At 42.8% G+C, this 20,283-nt stretch overlaps 1 protein-coding gene across 1 annotated transcript in view; it reads right to left on the reverse strand.

Moving 5' to 3' along the window:
- ASIC2 (acid sensing ion channel subunit 2) overlaps positions 1-20,283 on the reverse strand; it is a 2,197,477-nt gene that overhangs the window by 1,328,959 nt on the left and 848,235 nt on the right. The window lies entirely within an intron of this gene.

Genomic DNA, 20,283 nt, shown 5'->3' on the forward strand with positions numbered 1-20,283 from the left:
CTTAAACACAAAGGCATCTAGGGTAGGTTGCCTAGAGTGACCGCATTCTATGAACAGACGTAATACTATTGGGCACAGGTTCACCTTGAAATAATTAATGCATGGCTCATATTGCACTTAGAGGAGCGGGATGAGTCTGAAATATTAGCACCCTTTTTAGGATTTCCGGGACGGCTCAACTGCATTTTATACAGTGATCGATGTGAGTGGGAACGGTTGGGAGCGGTGTTCCACTACTTTGATTTATTTCTGTTTACCATTCCTCTACTTTTTACAACCATATTCACCATTCCATATAGAGGATGTGTCCATTCATGTCCCTATGCACTAGTAAAGTTGGAATAGGAGCCTTAGTTACTAGTCACTTAGACTATTGGAATCACCGGCCGCAACACTTGTCACATGTTGCACCATGCTTCCACCTACCCTCTCCCCTCCCGAGACCACAGGTCCACTACTTTTTTTGGTACACTTTTACCACTGATTTTATATGGCAGGCATTAAGGAGCTGTACAGGACCTTTAACCTTGAAAGCTCCTTGATTAGTTGGTGCATTTTATGGTCATATTCCTTATCTCTAGGAAAGTGAAACAAAGCTGTTCATTGGCCCATATGTACTTTTTTTGTAATGACTGCCTGCATTTATGGCGCTGTTTACAAACAAACAAAGAATGATTCTACATAAACAAGCCAAGAGTAAGCTTGATGAGACCTCATTTGTATACTTAGTGGTGAGCCTGAATAACACAAAGGGTTTGAATTTATTGATGAGTTGCGCGTTTTTGCATTTGCGTATAATGTCAAAGTCAGCCCCCACTTAAATCCCGCTGCTGCGAATATCTGTGCTTTTTATGAAGCCTGTTAACCTTCACCCCCTGCTGCTGCCTTTGGCATGAAAAGTGGAACACTGAGGCGGGCCAGCAACAGCCGGGGTAGTCCAAATGCTTGCGGCCTCTAGCTATTATCTGTTGCCTAGCAACTGCAGAAGGTAACAGATTCAAGTTCAAATCCCACAGACAGAGTAGAGCCTGGGTAAAAAATAAACACTAAGAGCATCATCACATTATCATGTGCAGATCTGCTGCGAGATCCTTCAAGAACTTAACATAGCCGTTATAATACTTCCAAAAGGTGATCTTTTCCTTTTCACGGATGAAAAAAGTTACCAAATGAACATATGTTTAAGAATGAACTAATGTATATCCTGACGTAAGAAGAAACATGTTTTCCGGGATTCTACGTAGGCAGACAGCACTCAACCCTTTGTGTTTGGTGATGTATGTCTGCAAAACCGCTCGAAAGAAAAGAAATGTCACATGCCCTTGTTTATCTGCAGCTCATTCCCAATGTTGGAGGGGCCTGGCCTTTTTGTCTGGAGCCCCAAGGTTGAGAGGGGAGTGCCTTGTAATATCATTCAATGCAAAGGCTCAAAGCTACCCTGCCCTGTCATTGCATTTAGTGTAATGCTGCGGTTGCTAGTTTAGGATTGTTTCAGACAGGGCCTCATTCCGAGGTGGGCGCAAAGGGATACAGGGCACCATTAAGGATATCGGGGCCGGTAATCCCTTTGCGCCCTACTACGAGTTCCCTTAGCGAGTCCCTTCCTCAACGCCTGGAAATCAGAGCAAATAACGGTACCGCAAATTGCGGCACCGTTATTAGCTACTTCCCCCTTCCCATTGAGCCCTATGGGGGCTCAAATGGGAATGGGGAATGGTTTGGTGAATGGGGACTTACCAGTCCCGCCTAGGTTGGACTGGACCGGTAAGTCCCCATCTCACCAAACCGGACACGGTACCGGTATGGGAGGTAGTCTTGGCGCAAATAGCGCCATGACTACCTCCATACTCGGAATGAGGCCCAAATGAGTATGCCACTTTGTACACAGACTCAGCAGTAACTGTATGTTGATGTCAGAGTTTCATGGGCAATGTAGCAGTTCTTACTCAGGGCCTTTAGATTGAGACTGCTACTGGAATGGGTTGTGTACTGTGGTCTTTGCACTTTGAACAGTAGACTGGCCCCATTTTTGACTGCCAGAATATCACGTGCCCCCTGGATGAATCGTGTCGTGTACCCTATTTCCTGTTCTCTTCTCCCTGCTCTTTAGATTCGACCCATGCTGATTTGGGGAATGCAGTGTGCCTTTTTGCTGAACCATAGACAAGCCTTTCCTTATAGCTATACTTATGGAGTTATTGGAGATGACTTTCTCCATGTTAAGGATTGCATCCACCGTTGTCATTTTGCGTGTTGTTTCACTTTTTTGGGGCTTTCTGTATGTTGTTGCCCTTCAGTGCATTATGCTAAAATAAAACCCATTGACTGACTGACTCAGGCAGAAAGTATTTGTATTTTTGTATTGTATTGGGCCTTCATAGTGCCTTGCGCCAAAGCGCTGAGCAAACAAACACTGTTTTACTTTGGGAGGAAAGGCGCAGTGGAATTAAGCGGTGGGGGAATGGAGTGTGTGGGAGGATCATTGGGCTTGGATGTAGAACCCAGGTGGAAGAGCATTACTGTGTAGGCCCCTCATAACATGTCATGCTTAGAATAGAGTGTTCTTTGGAGAAAGCAGACCGCTGGTCTTGTGGGCTGCAGATCTGGCGCTAGGGCATAAGAGGGTGGAGGGGGCCTAGATCAATGAGTAAGTTAAGGAAGGAGATCAAATATTATGAAATGGAGCAGTGGCAAGGGGGTACTTTGCTGGTGACAGAGAGAATGATGAGGAGAGAATCTGTATGATAGGCCCTATATAAGGGACCCTGAGACAGCACCATTACATATTAGATGATTGCATTTCCACTATACCCCCTGGAAATATTCAAAATGGAGGTAAAATGATCCCATGATGCACAGCAGTCTGACGATGCACCCGTGCTAGAAAACATAACATTCTATTTACCTCGGTCTGACCCTAACCTCTGTGCTTCCTTTCTCTGTAAAATGTTTAATACTATTACTACAATGTTTTTTTTTCCATCAGGGAAGGGGGGAGCTGATGGTATTCAGAGAAGGGAACTGTGATGTAGTGTCCAATTGTCACCCTACATATTTAATGACGCTACAGCTAAGGTTAATGGGAGGGTTACTTAATGGGACGTGGGCTGTTGGGAATGATGCTTTGTGAGATATTCATACTGGATTTAGGGCTGGTGTAAGTGAAGTCGATCAGGCCTTTCACCTCCATGTATTATATCCGTCTATGTGAATAAAGCTCATCTACTTGTCTTCTGTTGACTTACAACCGGTCCTTTGATGTGTTGCCGAGGTGTAGATTATGATCAAGTTCACCAAGACAGAGAGGTCGCTTAATAACTAATTGGTTCGCATTCATGATCTTTAAACAGAGAACTTTACATGTCCGCATGTCCCTCTCTGGGCGTTGAGGGAGTGGGTGCACATCATCCTTGACACCTTGTAGAGACATAAGGAAGGGGTGTGTCTTATCACCTTTGTTGTTTTCAGTATTTATCAATGAGATTGCTGGGGACCTACAGGAAAATAAACTTGTTGATTTCCCCTAAAACTGAGCAGAAACCAATCTAGCACACTCTGATTCAGAGAACAACCTGTGCAAATAAGTAAGATCCCCACGGGATGACATATCTGTGAAATGACCGCTGTACTGATATGTGTTTGGAAATCAATGTAACCTTAGCTTAGCCTATAAACATTGGAAAGCAATCAGATTGAAGATCAAGAGTGTTGGATATCGAAATGGTAGGGATGAGATGCAATGCTAAAGGTACCAGGAGAAGTCAATTAGAGAAAATCACTATTGCGCAGGCTAGACAGAACAGGGTCATCTAGAACTTATCTCTGTGTTATGGCGGGAGCGCCATTACCCATTATCAAAAGTGTTGAATTGTGGAGAAATGGGAAAGTGGTTGTGAATGTAAGACCTACGAATGTGACATTGACATCCCTTCTAGCTCTTCCTTGTAGTCCCCACAACGAGGCATTGCAGTTAGAGCTAGGGCTAAAAGCAGTGGCTCATGAAATAAAACTAGTAAAACTCAACACATTTGTATGGACTTGTTTTCTGCAGTAACTCATTACTGTAGGTCTATCAGCGAGCCTGGTAAGCGGTACTATCCAGAGTTGGCTGTAGGGATTTACGTTGGTTTACATTTATCTGACAAATGACCAGGAGCTTGAGTTTGGGCATTCTATTCAATATTGTCATATGGTTTGCCTGATGTATTCATTTCTAGAGAAAACATACACGTGGACTTTAGTCTTTTTGGTCACTAATTAATTTTTTCATCCCAAATGTCTTTTCTTGAAGTTTCTTTTAGGTATTTTACCATTTGCTAACTTCACTTTTTAGTGAGCAAATTACTGTGGGATTTATGTTGCTTTTATGAGAATGAGAAGTAGGTTATCAAACATGCACTTTTATTTTTCACTGAATTATTTAAGCAATAAGCCCTGATTAGGGGGGCATTACCACTTAACGAAGGCCCCATGGCATTACCTGAAGTGGTAATGCCCCCACCCCCTGCGAGGGGCTTATTGCTATTAGTATCCCAGCCCATAACACCAGGATACTAAAAGCATTTGTTTTTTTCAGTTCCGAAATGCTCCAGTGTATCGGAACAAAAAAAAAAAAAGAAAAAGTTAAATAAATAGTGGCCAGGGAAGAGAAAACAAAGACTGTTTCCCCTTTCCATGGTGGCCATTGAAAACAATCAAAAAAAGTAACAAAAAATGACCAACATGGAACAGGAGAATGGTTACACGTAGTCCCTTCTCCCTTTTGGAGAAGGGACTACAAGTAATCCCTTCTCCCTTTCCATGGCCATTCAAAATCAGGGAAAAAACTGAACAAAAACATGGCCACCATGGAAAGGAGAGAAGGGACTATGGGCAGTCTATGGGTAGCCCCTTCTTCCTTTCCATGGCGGCCTGTCGCATATCGGGAGCAGACGTGCTGGAGACAGAAGTGTTTCCAGTGCATTTGCCCCTGATAAGCAGGTAAGTTTGGGGTGGGAGGAGGGAAGGGAAATGAGGAGAGGGGGGGGGTTAGAGAAGACTTATCTCATTCCCCAGCCAGGGGAGATGGCGGGCGCCAGCCCTGAGGAGGCTCAGGGTGGCGTGATAACTGTCTGGTAACGCCTGCGTTCTGCACCTCCACATTGGCTGAGAGGTCACCACACAACCCTTGCCGGGTACTAATATGTTACTGTACACTTTAATTATGCAGCTATTTACATGATATCTGTGAATGCATATTTTGTTGTGAGGTTTTTAAGAGTTTTGCCAGAACTAAACTTGGCTTGATGTGATTTGAACTATTCTAGGGTGTCTCTTAGGTTGTGGGCCAGCCACTGGACATTTATGGACTCTGTAAAAAGCAGTATTCAGGCTAAAGTGGGTGATTATAGCTTGTACAGATTAATCTGCCCGGTAAGAACATTAGGCCGGAAAGAATTTAATATGGGGAAGAGTTCATTATCTGTCAAGATTTTCTGACTGTGTGGTAGTCCTCAATGAACTACTATAATTGAATGACTACTACATTTTGCAGAATTTTACAAATGTAAAGTAGATAAGCAATTTGGCAGTCATTTTAGAGCATGCCTCATTATTGTGCTCTTGTTTTTAGGATTGAGTAGAGGAAACAATGGCTTACTTTGACAGAGCTGCTGGTGATGAGGCTCACTGCAGTGATAACAGGGTTGGACCAGACATTTGTGAATGTGGTGGGAATGCAATCAACAGTGACTTGTGATGGACCAAGGCCACTGAGATGTAATTAAGTCTGATTCAGTTTCCATGTCATCTTTCATGCACTGCGTATGATATGATATGATATGATATGGCATGATATGGCATTTATAGAAGTGCCTATACACAAGTGTTTCAAGGTGTGGCAAGGCAAGGGAGGGGGAACAGAGGAAGGACAGAGACAATTTTCTTATTAGGCCAACTGACATTGAGATTGCGCAAGTACAGCGGAGGGTTGAGAGGAAAAGTCTCAGAGGAAAGGGGAGTGGACAGTGCTGTACATGGGCTCAAAAAAATAACAAGAAATGCAGCCAGCAGGTGACAAGTGCAAGGGTAAGTGCAGACAACAGTTGTTCAAAAGTGCAGGTAGCGGGACTGTAGGGTTACAGATACAGACCAAAGTGCAAGGGTTGCCGGGATGCAGTGCAGGTGTGCAACTGGGCAAATCCACGATGATTTGAGGACATTTGCGGACATCGGCAAATACAGAAAAAGTTGCAAAAAGTGTACAGAAGTGTTAAAAGTAATGCTAGAAGAATGGCAGGGTTTTAAGGTGAAACTTTATAAATTGGACACAAATGTTGCTATATTGGGGTAGTATGATATTAGCAAGATGTTGGAAATTAAGGGTGCACAGGTAAAAACCTATGAAATTCACCGAAAATACGTTGTTAAAGGGACATTATAGTTAAATTGCACTATTAAAAAACTATGAAATTCAATGAAAAAAAAAGTTGTTAAAGAGACATTATGGTTACAAGTAAAAAAAGAAAAGCACAGAAATGTGCCAATTATGATAAGCTAAGCAACCATAACTCACACCATCACCATGCACTGCTAAGACTAACACACAGGACATCAAAGATGTCATCACAGATGTGATGCATCTGAAATTATGATCACCAATGTAGGTGAACTGAAGTAGATTCTGATATTGAGTCTATCTAAAATGGCCACTGTATAGGTGCAGCTGCAGTGAACTAGAACATTGTCCGCCATGTCTCCTTTCAAAATAACCGTATGGTCTCCATGCAGTAACTGCGAGTGACTCATCCTTTCAATTGCCCATCAACGTAATGCTTTGTCACTGAAAGACATGTTTAATACATTCATCCCTTTTTATAAATATCTGAATTTTGTTTTGATTTTATTGTATTCATATATTTGTAACACGCATACACCGAAGGGTCCAAGCATAGGCTGCATCTAGGTGCTGATGCAAAAAAATAATACCAATTCAAATGAACTGCACATGTCTATCTCATTTGCTTACCGAGGTATAGGAAGATTTTTACATAAAAAGATACGTTTTTAACTGCTCTTAAAGACAGTCAGTGAGTTAACCCGACGAAGTTCCACGACCGGGGACCAAAGGAGGGGAACCGCCTGTTATTGTGTAATTACTGTAGGGAGCTGCCTCTTCATTCTTAGACAGGCTTGCAGTAGTCCACACAAAGGGCCTCATCACGAGTTGGGTGGTAACGCCGGCGCTATTAGCGCCGGCGCTAATAGCCCTACCGCCGAACCTCCCAGCGCTAATAGCGCCTGATCATGGGTTCGGCGGAACGGGTATTGCCCATTCCCCATTGAGCCCATTCGGGAATTTCCCATTCCCCATTGGGCTCAATGGGGAAATTTTGCGCTCATACCGCCGGCGGATTTCCCGCCAGCGATAAGAGCGCAAAATTTCGGCGGATTTCCCTCCACCTCAGAGCTGGGGAGAAATCCGCCAAGGCCATGATCTGGCGGACCCTTATATGCGTCGGTAATAGCGCTACCGCCGCATTTAAGGGGTACCGCCAGACTTTTGATGAGGCCCAAAAAATAACCACTATGCTGTAGTGTTGGATAATAAATGAATGAAGACTGGGTCCCCACTCGAAACGTGCTACCAAGTGTACATTTAAAAAATTATCATTCCAATTGTTTCTATAGCATTATACTTTATTATGCATCCCCTTGTTGTGCAGTGCGTGGTTGCTTCACAGCTGAGTTCATGCTACAACACTCAGCACCTACATACATACATGCATACATACATGCATACATAAATGGTGGCCTCTGATCAGGGGCATGCCATTGTTCAGATATGCAGAGCCTAGTGGGACCAACAGTGAAATGGTAGCCCAGCATTGCAAAGATATATCGGAGAAAGGCACAAGTATGAAACAACATGACAGGGACATACAACACTGCAAACGTTTCCAATGGAATCCGAGGCCTTTGAAATAGCATTTATTGAATGCGGCTTAATTTCTAAAATCGGATCTCTTATAGACGCACAATGTGCTGCCAACCAATTTCCTTGCAGAAACAAGATCAAAGACACTCGTAATGCAGTTTAATGAAGGAATGTTGCCTTTTGGCAGTGCCTGCAAGACCAACTGCAGCGGTGATGGAAAGCCTGATGTTATAAAGGCATTTTGAGAAGCAGCGTTAAAGCCGGACCTCAAAGTAGTATTTAGACCATTGAATGGCTTTGAAGCGAATTTGCAACTTTTCAGAAGATATGTATTATAAAGCACCTTCTGAAGATATAAAATAGATAAAATAGTATTCCTAAAAGTGGGATGTTTTGTTATAATGTAGCACAGTTGGGAGTGGGTTGCTTTGAGACTGGTGTGCAAGAGTGCATAGCTAGAAGAGCAAAACAGAGAACACCATGGCAACCGGGCAGGGATATAGAGCCGCTGTTATCTTAGTAAGTACAGGGTATGTCCAGGCAGTGGCAGCACTTGAGAAGGTGTGCAATCCCTGCTTTTTTCTGTCCACTCTTTTTCATTAACCATCTTTTAAAGCCTGGGGAGATAATGCTCTTTTTAAAACGCAGCTTATTACATTGGCCTAGGTGTACATAGATTGCTCTATAGAAATGCTCTCGCTGACATCTCTTGTTGCTTCACTATAAGTGGCAAGCAATCAGCAACAGCTGAAGTCCAATACTCGCGGGTGTGGCATATAGGTCAGCTGTTACTACATGGGTATACAGTTTAATAGTATAATATTACATTATGGGCCTTCTTCATAGACATTTCTGCATGGTTCAAAGTGACTTTACACTGCTGAAAAGTGACTTTGCACTGATGACACAAACCCTGAATCATGGAAAAGTGTGTTTTTTGCCATGCAAAGTCAGAACTGATCTTTCATCTCACCATTCTTTAGTGAAGCCCAAGGCTGCAGAATGTTCACTTGGTCTGACACATTTGTGTTCAAATTCATTGTGCAGAAAATCATAGATACATGAAATGTGCTACTGACTCTATATCAGATTTCAATTTGAAATTGAATTCTGACTGTTGTCACATTGTAACAATTGTGTACCTATATTTCGATTGAATTCTATAGTAAACACATTTGGACCGGAGGGAAAGAAGTTGGTATCTTCCAAACTTGATAGATTCCAGGTCAGTATAACACCAGAGCTCTGCATCTGAGTGATATCCATGTATTTCCAGCCACACTGCAGAGCGCATGCCTTACAGCCAGGGCACCATTATGCCTGTCTTAACACCTCCGATGATGCTATGAGATGATGCTATGAGAGGTTTTTGTTGTTTTTGAAGGTGGAGGGCTGGGGGAACAAGACTTACTTTTCCACCTTCCATTTGCCCCCTGCCTTTAAAAACAAATTGATTTTACAAACGCATGACATTTTCATGCTGGTGTAAAACCAAAGGTTTCCATAGGAAATCATTATAAACGCTGCTTCCCACACGTTGTATTAAAGGCAGAAACCCAGGTTATAGCCTAGGACACACTACATTGTTTGCACCAGGATTGGCGAATTCAGTAGAAATGTAATGGATTACTGATTTTCATTAGACGATTGTAGGTGCAATTGGTCATATGCTTGTTGAAATGGTGTTCAATCTGTATTGAGATTACTTCGTCACATGATAATGCTGAAGTATATTTGCTTGCTTTATGGAATGTGTGCATTCCAAATACACATATTGACTGATGAATGACTGACTGACTGACTGACTGACTGGCATGTCAGATTGTGATCTCTTATAGAGATTGGCATGGATGTGTGACCATTGACCAAGATAACTCCCCACACCTTTGTATAGTGTTACATTGTCAGATATGAAACATAACATTTGGAGTTTGAGCATATATATTGTCTGTAAGAATCAAGGATATAGCAATTTTAAAGTATTTCTTGTCATTTTTTCCTTCTCTAGGATGGGCTAAAGCACATCTTTCTAACAGAATTGTGCAATCTCTGAAAACAACCAAAGGCAACAGGAACTCCTTCCGTATTGGGATGCATTGTATACTGTAATTATCATTGTGATTGGAAATCTTTACATAATTCTGGTACTCTATATAGGCTTGATATGTTTTTCAGATTGTATATTTATTGTTTTGTTTAAAGGAGTGTAGTACTGATCTAACTTACAACTTACCTTCACGCTTTCCATTGGCCATCCCTACCTTTTTGTGTACTAACTCTGTTGTGAATCCCTGTGTCAATTTATCGAGATCAGAATAACTACATGTAGAAAGTGCTTACATGTATGCAATGTGCATTTATTTGATATCTCTCTGGCTTCCCCACTGAGCACCTCCTCATATCAAATTGTGTGAAGCTCTCAAATACCTAGGACATATCCCAGAATTTACCAAAACCCAGGGATGCTCTCCACATGCATGGTGAGATGTTGTCACCATTCCTTCCTCACATTCAAATACTGAGGCTGCTCAAATGATTATACATGGTTCATGGTTACAAACACTTTAACGTTAGGTCAATTGTTGTGAACATCAAAATGGGCACCAAATCAAGTGTGCAAAATGTACTTAGTGAGTCAAACCTTTTATTACAGACATATTTGATCATTATAAAGTTGTCTGTTCGTTCTTATGCTTCCAAAGTTGATATGTTATCCTTCCACTTTTTTAAAGGGGTACTGCAACATGAGTGCACTGGACTGTGCCGCCTGTAATGTATTTGTTTATTCTAGGATTTCTTTCCATTAAACTACCCACTGCCAACTCTCAAACATTAAATATCCATCTCCTCTACAGACCCCCAGGCCCAATAAGCACGTTCAATGAAGATATTACCACTGCTATCTCTGAGAAGCTAAAAAACTCCTCACAAACTCTAGTGGTAGGAGATTTTAACCTAGGGTACAATGATATTAATGATCACCAGGCCACCTATGTAGCCAACATCCTGACAGAACTAGGTTTCACGCAGAAAGTGAATATGTCCACCGACACCAAAGGGAGAACTCTCGACTGGATTGCCAGTCACAACTGTAACCTCTCCATTACATCCATCGCCCCCCAAATATGGATTGTCCACCACTTAATCTCCTTTACTCTCAACACTAAAAGACCCACTGCTCTAACACCCCCCCTCACCGTACCCACATTAACCAGAAACAAGAAAAATATCACAGCGGACAATATCTTGCCCCATATCCTACCTAATCTCAACGCCTTACCAGACCATACTGACCCAGTCCTCCTAGTGGAGGAATTCAATAATTCTATGACCAATGCTCTCGACAACATTGCTCCGCTTAAACTTAGGAAGAGTAAACCAAAAAAGCATCTCAACTCCTGGTTTACACCCCACCTAAAAAACCTAAGACTACAGAAAAGAAAACTCGAAACGGTATGGAACCTACATCCTACCGCAGAAAATAAAACTAATCTAATAAATATCTCAACGCAATACAAAAAGGATATCATTCTAGCCAAACAAGAAACGTATAACAACAGGATTACCCAAGCCAATTCCAGTATGAAGGAGCTCTTCTCTATTCTAAAAGAAATGGAAACCCCTATTGCAGTACAGGATGACTCTATTAAAGATAAAACCTGGTGCACAGATATTCAGCTGGCAATAACCAACAAAGTGGCCAACCTCCAAACTAAAATTGCTCTAAAGAAAGCAACACTATCAGCCCAAACCCAATTTCCCCTGAACAAAACACCTATACCCAAACCCAAATAACTCACCCAATTTAACTTCTCTAAGGTCTCAGTGCTCGAGGTAGAGAAATCTATTCTTGCACTTAAACCATCCAATTGCAAAGGCGACCAATGCCCAGAACAACTGATCAAGGACGCTGCTAGAGATCTAGCTCCCTTCATCACCAAACTCATCTATGCCTCCTTCACTACTGGCACAATTCTGCGTAACCTAAAGGAATCCTGGGTACTCCCCCTTCTGAAAAAACAATCACTGGACCCTAACACTCCCACAAACTACAGGCCCATCACCACAGTGCCTTTCTTATTAAAAATACTAGATAAGGTAGCATACACCCAAATTCAGAGCTTCCTTGAGGTGAACCATCTCCTTGGCGCCCGTCAATCCGGTTTCCGACCTCAACATGGCACAGAGACTGCCCTTATCGATTTAAAGGCCCAAATAGACTCACTCAGAGATGAGGGTAAATTTGCACTCCTCCTCCTACTAGACCTCTCAGCCGCCTTTGACCTGGTGGACCACAAAGTCCTGTGTAATCACTTGGACTCTGCGGCCCACTTTTCAGGGGAGGCTATAGTCTGGATACAGTCATTCCTTAGTGACAGGACCATGAGGGTGTTCTCCCCCTCAGCGGCAGCAGACCCGATACCTATCACTTGTGGAGTGCCCCAGGGATCTTGTGTCTCGCCAACACTCTACAATATCTTCACCAAGCCACTCTTTGACAATCTTGACAAACTGGGTATCACCTGTACCAATTACGCAGACGGTACCCATATTCTCCTACCACTTACCGGGGATTATGTGTAAGATCTGGCTTTGGTGAATAGAGTCTATAGCATCGTTCAGTCATGGATGGCCAACCATGGCCTATGCTTGAACTATGACAAAACAGAGCTCATCATCCTGGGTACCACAGCTCGCATCTCTAAACTCAACCCTAATTACTCAGCATTCATCATCGATGGGAACACCATCAAGGTCGCCAGAGAAGTAAAAACACTAGGTTTCTATCTCGATTCAACCTTATCCTTTACCAAACAGGTAAACTCACTGGCCTCATCCACAGCCTATACATGTAAATTAATTTGAGCCGGGAAACAATTCCTATCAGATGACAGTTGCCTAATTTTATCCAGAGCCCTTATCCTTTCAAAATTAGATTATTGTAATTCCCTCTACATAGGGGCATCTAAACAAACCATCAACAGAATACAAGTGCTCCAAAATAATGCACTTAGAGCGGCCCGAAGTATTCCCAGAAGAGCACATATTTCTGAAATAAGATGGAAACATAAATGGCTCTCTACCCAATAAAAAATCAACCTCAAATCTGCCGCCCTCATCCACAAATGCTTAAACAACAAAGCCTCTAGCTACCTAACAGAACAATTTACTAGAAAAAATTCTACTAGGCCAAGAAGAATAACCAGCCCCAACTGCCTTCTAGTGCCCAGATTTAAACTGTCCACTATTGGAGGGTCCAGTTAGGGCAGCTCAATTGTGGATCTCCCTACCTCACGCACTTAGATCTGACCTAACGGTCAACAAATTCAGAAAGAACACAATAAAATGGCTCACTGAGAATGCTATGTAACCCTCATTCTCCCCACGCACCTACCGCATGTATTGTACCTGATATAGATTTGCTATCATGTTATGTCAGCCTTCTGACTTGTTGTCAGCATACTGCTTGTACTTGTACTCTATTGCCTAACTCTCATCCTGTGGAGCCAAGAAATTTGTTCTACCATGTTCTGTAAACTTGTAACTTCTGTAAACCTGTAACTTCTGTAACCAAGCTGTAAGCCATCTTGTCACATGCGCCCTGCTACCTCATGGTCCGGTGCGCACAATAAATAAATAAACAAACAAACAATGTGCTTTGCTCAGTAAGAAAAGTGCATCATTCTTGTTATCACTCCAATATACACTGGCCATTGTACAATTGCAAAAACTCCAGTTTACAATGTTAGTACATTTACATTGTTTCCTTTTCAATAACATCTTATGATAAAAGCAAATAACCTTTTGTGTTTGAAAATGTCCGTTATTCTTGCAACGGTTCACACTTAAATTTAAAACTTATGATATATTTTGTCAGTAAGCAGCAATGCAAAATTACATTTTGCATATTGGCCACTGATTTGTTGGTAATGCTGCTGAACCTACACATTTGTTCTACAAGTCTCATAAGTTATTCATTATCAAACCAAAGAAAATACGAAACAGAAATTTAGACCGTACTACCTGTTCCTCTGGTCCTTTACAAGGGCTGTCACAGCATAACCTACTTGCATCAGCTTTACACTGTACAGAAGATGGTGACATTCCTACATGGCACAACAAACTAGTAATGTTTCTCTCAAAATACCAGGATAGTCTCAACCTCAGGGTACACCTTATTTTTTACTGCTTTCAATCTATTCTTAACCATGAAACATTGCAGCCCACTCTCTCCCCTCAAGATATCTGTTTTTTTCCCTGGTGTCAGAAGTGGGTTGGGTGGTTCTAACAAATGCACACCAGACAATAAGAATCTCACTCTCAATTAGAAGTGAGACAGAGGCATAGAGTGAGAAGGAAAGAGACACATAAAGCAGGAAAGAAGAAGTGAGAAAGAGTAAGAGAGAGAAGAGAAAGAGAAAGAAAGAGAGACACACAGAGAAAGAGAATGCAGTGATAGATGGTATAGACAATATGAACATAGTTTGACTGGTTCACCTGTTTGACCACCCTAATGGAGGCTTGCCAACATCTGGAGTAAAGAGGGTCCACCTACTTGTTGATGAAAATCCTGCATGTGGTAATTGTGAGAACCCCTATAGACCTCCTTGAGGGGATGCCAAGTGTCAAGGTCCTTTTTGAAATGGGGTGGAAGTATCTCTAGCTGGACAAATCACAGATGGACAGAGAGGTTGAAACCAAGACAAGGAGTCGGAAGGACCGTAATAAGCCTCATTGATAATGTATCAATTGCCCAGATTGTTTTCCATATAGTTAAAAGATCCAGGAATGTAATAATCACACCAGATGGTAGAGTAGAATCCTAATATGGAAAGATGGAGGACAAACTGGCTGCGAACTCCAATCCCAAATGGGATGTTCTGAGGATAATGTGCCTGGCAAAAAGTCTGCAGACAGCAGATGCTCTCACACCCACATTCAAGAGCAGTGAAGAGGCTGCAACAAGCTCATTCTTGGGCAGTGAACTGCAAACACATAATACTTAGAAAATTGAGAGTAGAGGGAGGAAAACCTCTGAGCCAACCCAGAGCCGGCAGGTTACCATCTTTAGTCCACCTGACTCTAAGAATCCAATTTATCTATTTGAGGTCTCTGCCTGCTGAGCCATGGTGAATAATTCAAATGTGATACATTTGAAATGGAGAAACAGGCTTCATCTAAGGGATCATAAAGGTAGCAATTGGGACCAGAGCACAACAACGGGTGTCTAGAAGCCCTTACAGTTACTAGAATAATCATTAAGGGAAACATCGAGAGAGACAGTGAGAGCTAGCTGGGCCCTATGGGCCAGACCCTGGTGAAAAGAGAAAGGTCAAATGCCCAATTTGTAGAAATATTTGCAAAGAAATAAGACCTAGGTATATGGCTAAACAAGGTTTACCTAGGATTACCATACAGCTGCAGGGGATAACTACATGCATTGCAGAGCATTGGTCACAGTAGGTGAAGGGTGTGTAAGGTCTTGCCAAGGAGGCTGCATACGGTAATTACCTCATTCCTTTGGTACAAAGACACAGTCATCAGATACTATTGGTGGGTTGGAAAGCCAGGAGCACAGTAGTAATGACCTTGGCCCAACGAGAACATCAAGTAAACAGAAGGAAGTGTAAGGACCAGCATTAATTGAGTACCACTCCCATATTTTTGCTTTGGAATTATTTATTTATTAAAATTGGTTTTATTGGAAATGTTCACCGCTGCAATTGTATGTATTTATTTATTAGCATTTATAGAGCTCACAGCAGCCCTTAGGTATCATCCCTCTGTTAGAGAGTACAGACTTGATGGTTACAAAGAGGGTGGAGAGTATAGTGGTTACATGCCGCAGATTAGCTTAGTGGTTACAGGGCAGCTTCGCTTGTGGTTTCAGAACATTATATACATGTTGGTTACAATGGTTACAGTGGATATTAGTTACATGTTTAGCTTACATTGGATACAGTAGATGTTGAAGACATGCATGGCTTAGTGGTTAATCGGGGAACACAGGGGGAAAGTTACAGTTTTTGCAAGAAGTGTGAGCAGGGTTAGTTGAACAGAGTAGTTTTGAGTGTTTTGCGAAAGATGAGGAAGGATGGGTCTGCTCTAAGCTCGCTATGGAGAGCATTCCAAAGTTTGGGAGCTATGTGCGGGAAGCCTAGATCTCCGTCGTTGGCTCTTTTTCAGAGTGGGACTTGCAGTTGGCTGTCAGGTTGACTTCTTTTGGGACGAGTAGAGTTGACTCTGTTGATACTTTCAGTTAGATAGGTTGGTGCACTGTGACTCATGCATTTGTGCGTGATGGTTAGGATTTTGAATCTGACCCGTTCCTTAACGGGAAGCCAGTGAGCAGCTTTCCTGGCTTGAGTAATGTGAACTCTTTTGGGAATGCTGAGAGCTGCACACAGCACACTGTTCTGCACTATTTGTACATAACAATTCATGTACATAACAATCAAGTAATAATTTCCGTGTTGACAGATGTGCAAACAGTGTTACATTTGCTCACTGTCCAACAGCCCACTCATCTCTATAGCGCTCTCATGATTTTTAATTTTCCATTGCATAAACCGTGGCCTGTCGTAGATAAAGGGGAGAACAAAACGAAAAGGGGGAATGTGGATGAGAATCTAGAATGACTAATCTACAAACTGTAACACACTATAACAATGCCAACATACCAGGGGATGCGTGCCTGCTTGATCAAGGTCCCAGGACACTTATAGTCTTATATGTCTCCTCTTTGTGATTCAGGTCTGGTTTTGCATTACAAATAGTTCTTATATGTGGGAGTTTCTAGAGGGGGAGGACGGTGGAGAGAGATGTGGGCGGGTGTCTGTTTTTCTTAACATTGTTTTGCGGGAAGTACCTTCCTTGGCACTTTCATGATTTTACTGAGCTTTTCTTAGCCTGGTTCATGAAGTATGGATATAACTTGTATTAAGTGGGAATCGAGTCAGACTGCAATGAGACGTTTGGTGACTGCAAGTTCTTGGGTGAGGTTGTTTACGTAATCTCAAATACTTAAAGTTTTCTTATTCTCTTGTTCTTTTCCATTGATGACGTGTGCATCATTTCTAGCCTGGTGTATTATTTTGGGCTGGCCCATAATATGTGTATGGTAGTGGATGCGCTTTCATTAATCTCTATGAATTCTTGCCATTTTTCATTGAATGATCTTTTTACTATAGGCTGTTTATAGTGAATTGGATTCATGTTCCATCTGGATACCAATGGTTTGGGTGAGTACTCCAATTTGTATCGATAGTAAAGTTCTTGCACTCGTTTTTTTTGTCATTCATAAATAGTTATTTCTTGTGCATGTGCCACGAAGCACGACAGATTTATGAATTCTCACCATCTCAATTTTGGAACCTCCAAGTTTCAAAAGACTATGATCTGTTAGGATATCACTTAAGAGGCCTTCATCCTGAATGAGTCTTATAGTTCCTCCCTGAGATATGTCTGGCAAAGGGTCACACACCAGGTTCAAGTCCCCTCCAAGTACTAGCAGTGAGGTCCCTGCTTCCACCAACAGCCTGTTCAGATGCTCAAAAGAAATCCTGCTTTTGGGCCCACGGGGTCTGAGGTTTAGTGTGTGCACTTATATGTCTAATTTGATCTGTGTTATTCCTCCATATCCATCTCGCCATGTTCTCAAGAGCTTATATATCATTGTTCTGCAAAAGAGAATAGCGACCCCCTGCTTTTTTCCATTTCTTTCTGTGTCTAGTTGAAAATACCTTGCCCAGCCAATCTCGTTGAAGTTTTTATGTTTCAATTTCTGATAAGTATGTTTCTTGGAAGAACGCCACAATGGGCATTTTGGATTTGAGGAGCTGTAGTGTCTTTTTTTTCTCTTGATGAAATTGCTCAGGCCATTCACATTGATTGCAAGTATATGATGCTCAGCCATGACTGTTAGTGAAGATGGATTACTACTTCATTCTACTTCTGGTGAGCACCAACATCATCAAAAGCTTATCTACACTGTGTCTCCTACCCTTAGCCCTTTTCTCCCTTACTGTTCTGTCTAGTTCCCTCACCTAGATCTGGCTCCCTTGCAGTTGGCCATTTTAATGATCTAACACAAACCGTTCATAGAACAGTGCTCCAGGCATATGTCTCCTACTTATGTCTTGATCCTTAAAAATGTTGCATCTAGAAGCATTTTTTCTTGAACTTTTTCCAGGTTGTTTGCTTCCTCATCTCTTAAGGGCTCACAGAGGGTTACCTATATTGGTTGATTCTGTTGGTTGTCTCCATGACCACCAGTCTGGCTTCAGAGCGGCCAGAAGCACGGAAACTGCTCTCCTCAATATCCGTGAAGATCTGCTCTCCACCCTTGATTCTAACATTCCCTCTGTCCTCATCCTTCTTTATCTCTCTTCTGCCTTCAACACGGTCAACCACACCATCCTGCTCAACCGTCTCTGTGATAACCTGGGTATCATTGATCAGGCTCTGGCCTGGGTGACCTCTTTTCTCTCTGATCGACCCTCTCAAGTCCAACTGGGGTCTTTCCTATCATCTATCTTCCTCTCCACCTGTGGGGTTCCCCAGGGGTCTAACCTCTCACTCCAGCTTTACAGCCAATACCTGGCAACTCTCACTCACTGCATGGCCATTTTCTGCTCAAATTTCCAGTGCTACGATGATGACACCCAACTCATTTTCCTGCTGCCCTCGGCCACCTCCTCTCCCTCTATCATCTCTGACTGCCTAACTGCCTTTCAAGATTGGTGTGCCGGCAAAGATCTTTGTCTGAATGCCAGCAAAACGGAGATCCTCCTCATCGGCCCACCATCTCCATCCTTTTCCTTCACTCTCTGGCTGGCCTCCTTTGGCCCTCCTCCTACCGCTACCTGCAAGGCTAAGAACCTTGGGGTCATCTTTGACTCCACACTTTCCTTCTCGGCACATATCTCTGAGGTCTCTAAAAAGTCAAACTTCCTACTGCACCTCCTCAGAGGTATTCTTCCTTTCGTCTCCTTCCCTCAGAAGCTCACTGTCTCCCAAGCTCTGGTTCTCTCTAGGTTGGACTATTGTAACAGCCTCTTTCTAAATCTACCTGTCTCTACTCTCCACCCTCTACAATTTTTCCAGAACATGACTGCGAGACCTGTCCTTGGCCTAAAGCCCTGGGATTGTATCTCTCCAACTCTGAAATCTCTCCATTGGCTCCCACGGATTCAAGGATTAAATTCAAAACCCTCTGCATTGTCCACAGGGCTTTCTGGGGCCTGGGTCCAAAATACCTTCAGCTATCCCTCCGCAAATACCTCCCCTCTTGAGCTCTTCGCTCCTCTACCTCTAACTCCCTCTGTGTCAATCATTTTTCAAAGAAACAAGCTGGTGGTAGATCTCTATCTTCGGCTGGGGCCTCCATCTGGAACAGCCTCCCTGCCACTCTAAAACTTGAGGAGAACCATCTCCGGTTCCGGAAGCACCTCAAAACCTTCCTCTTTGCTTCTGCCTTCGCTCCTCTTTTCGCCTGCTGATCTGCTCTCTCTTGGCATTGTGCACCTGGCCATCCTCTGTCCCCTGGGCCCAGGTACGTGCTCACCCTGCCACCTTACTGCACCGCCTCCAGGCCACCCCTTGCACTGGGGACTGTATCTGTACGCACACAGAACCCCCCCTTTTTTTCTTCTTTTTCTGCACTTATTCAGACTTACCCAGTCTGCTGCCTTAAACACAGCACTTTCCACTTGCTGGATGCGCTACCACAGTTTGCCTTCATTTTCTATTTATTTTTATTTATTTTTTACTTATTTGCTCTCCTCGGCTACGCACTTTCCACTCTCCTTCTTCCATGCACTTGTCCCCTTTTCCCTTTCCCATGCACTTGCGCGTTCTCAATGTCACTGGGCCTAGTAAGAGCGTTTTTATGTTGTGCTGTGTTCTCCCCTGTTCCCCTCCCTTGCCTAGTCGCGCTCTGATAAAATTGTGTACGAGCGCGATACAAATAAAATATCATATCATATCATATCTATGTTTTTGGGTCTTGTAAATCTGTCTGCTGGGATTGCTTCTTTGTTCAGCATTGAGAATGTGCTTCTGATAAATTCTTTCACTGTTCCTTCTTCCTCGAATGCTTTTTGTCGTCACTCTCAGGCTTCACTTTCTTTTTTAGGTCTTTTTCCGTATTCTTCAGGGACGACCAGGATTTGTCTCCCTATCATCTTCATTTGCGGTAGTTGGCAGCGTGGCAGCTTGGAATGGTGATGTTTTCGTTTCTTTAGTGCTCTGCTTATGGTGAGTGAAATTGCTCCTACTTGTCCTTTCCTCTCATCTTTGATTGCTGAGAATTCAAAATTGCAGATTTCCTGTCAATGGCCGAGACCTCCATTGGCGTCTTGGTCCAG

This window comes from Ambystoma mexicanum, chromosome 13 (genome assembly GCF_040938575.1).
Source record: "Ambystoma mexicanum isolate Mex_15411 chromosome 13, UKY_AmexF1_1, whole genome shotgun sequence".
NCBI lineage: Eukaryota > Metazoa > Chordata > Amphibia > Caudata > Ambystomatidae > Ambystoma > Ambystoma mexicanum.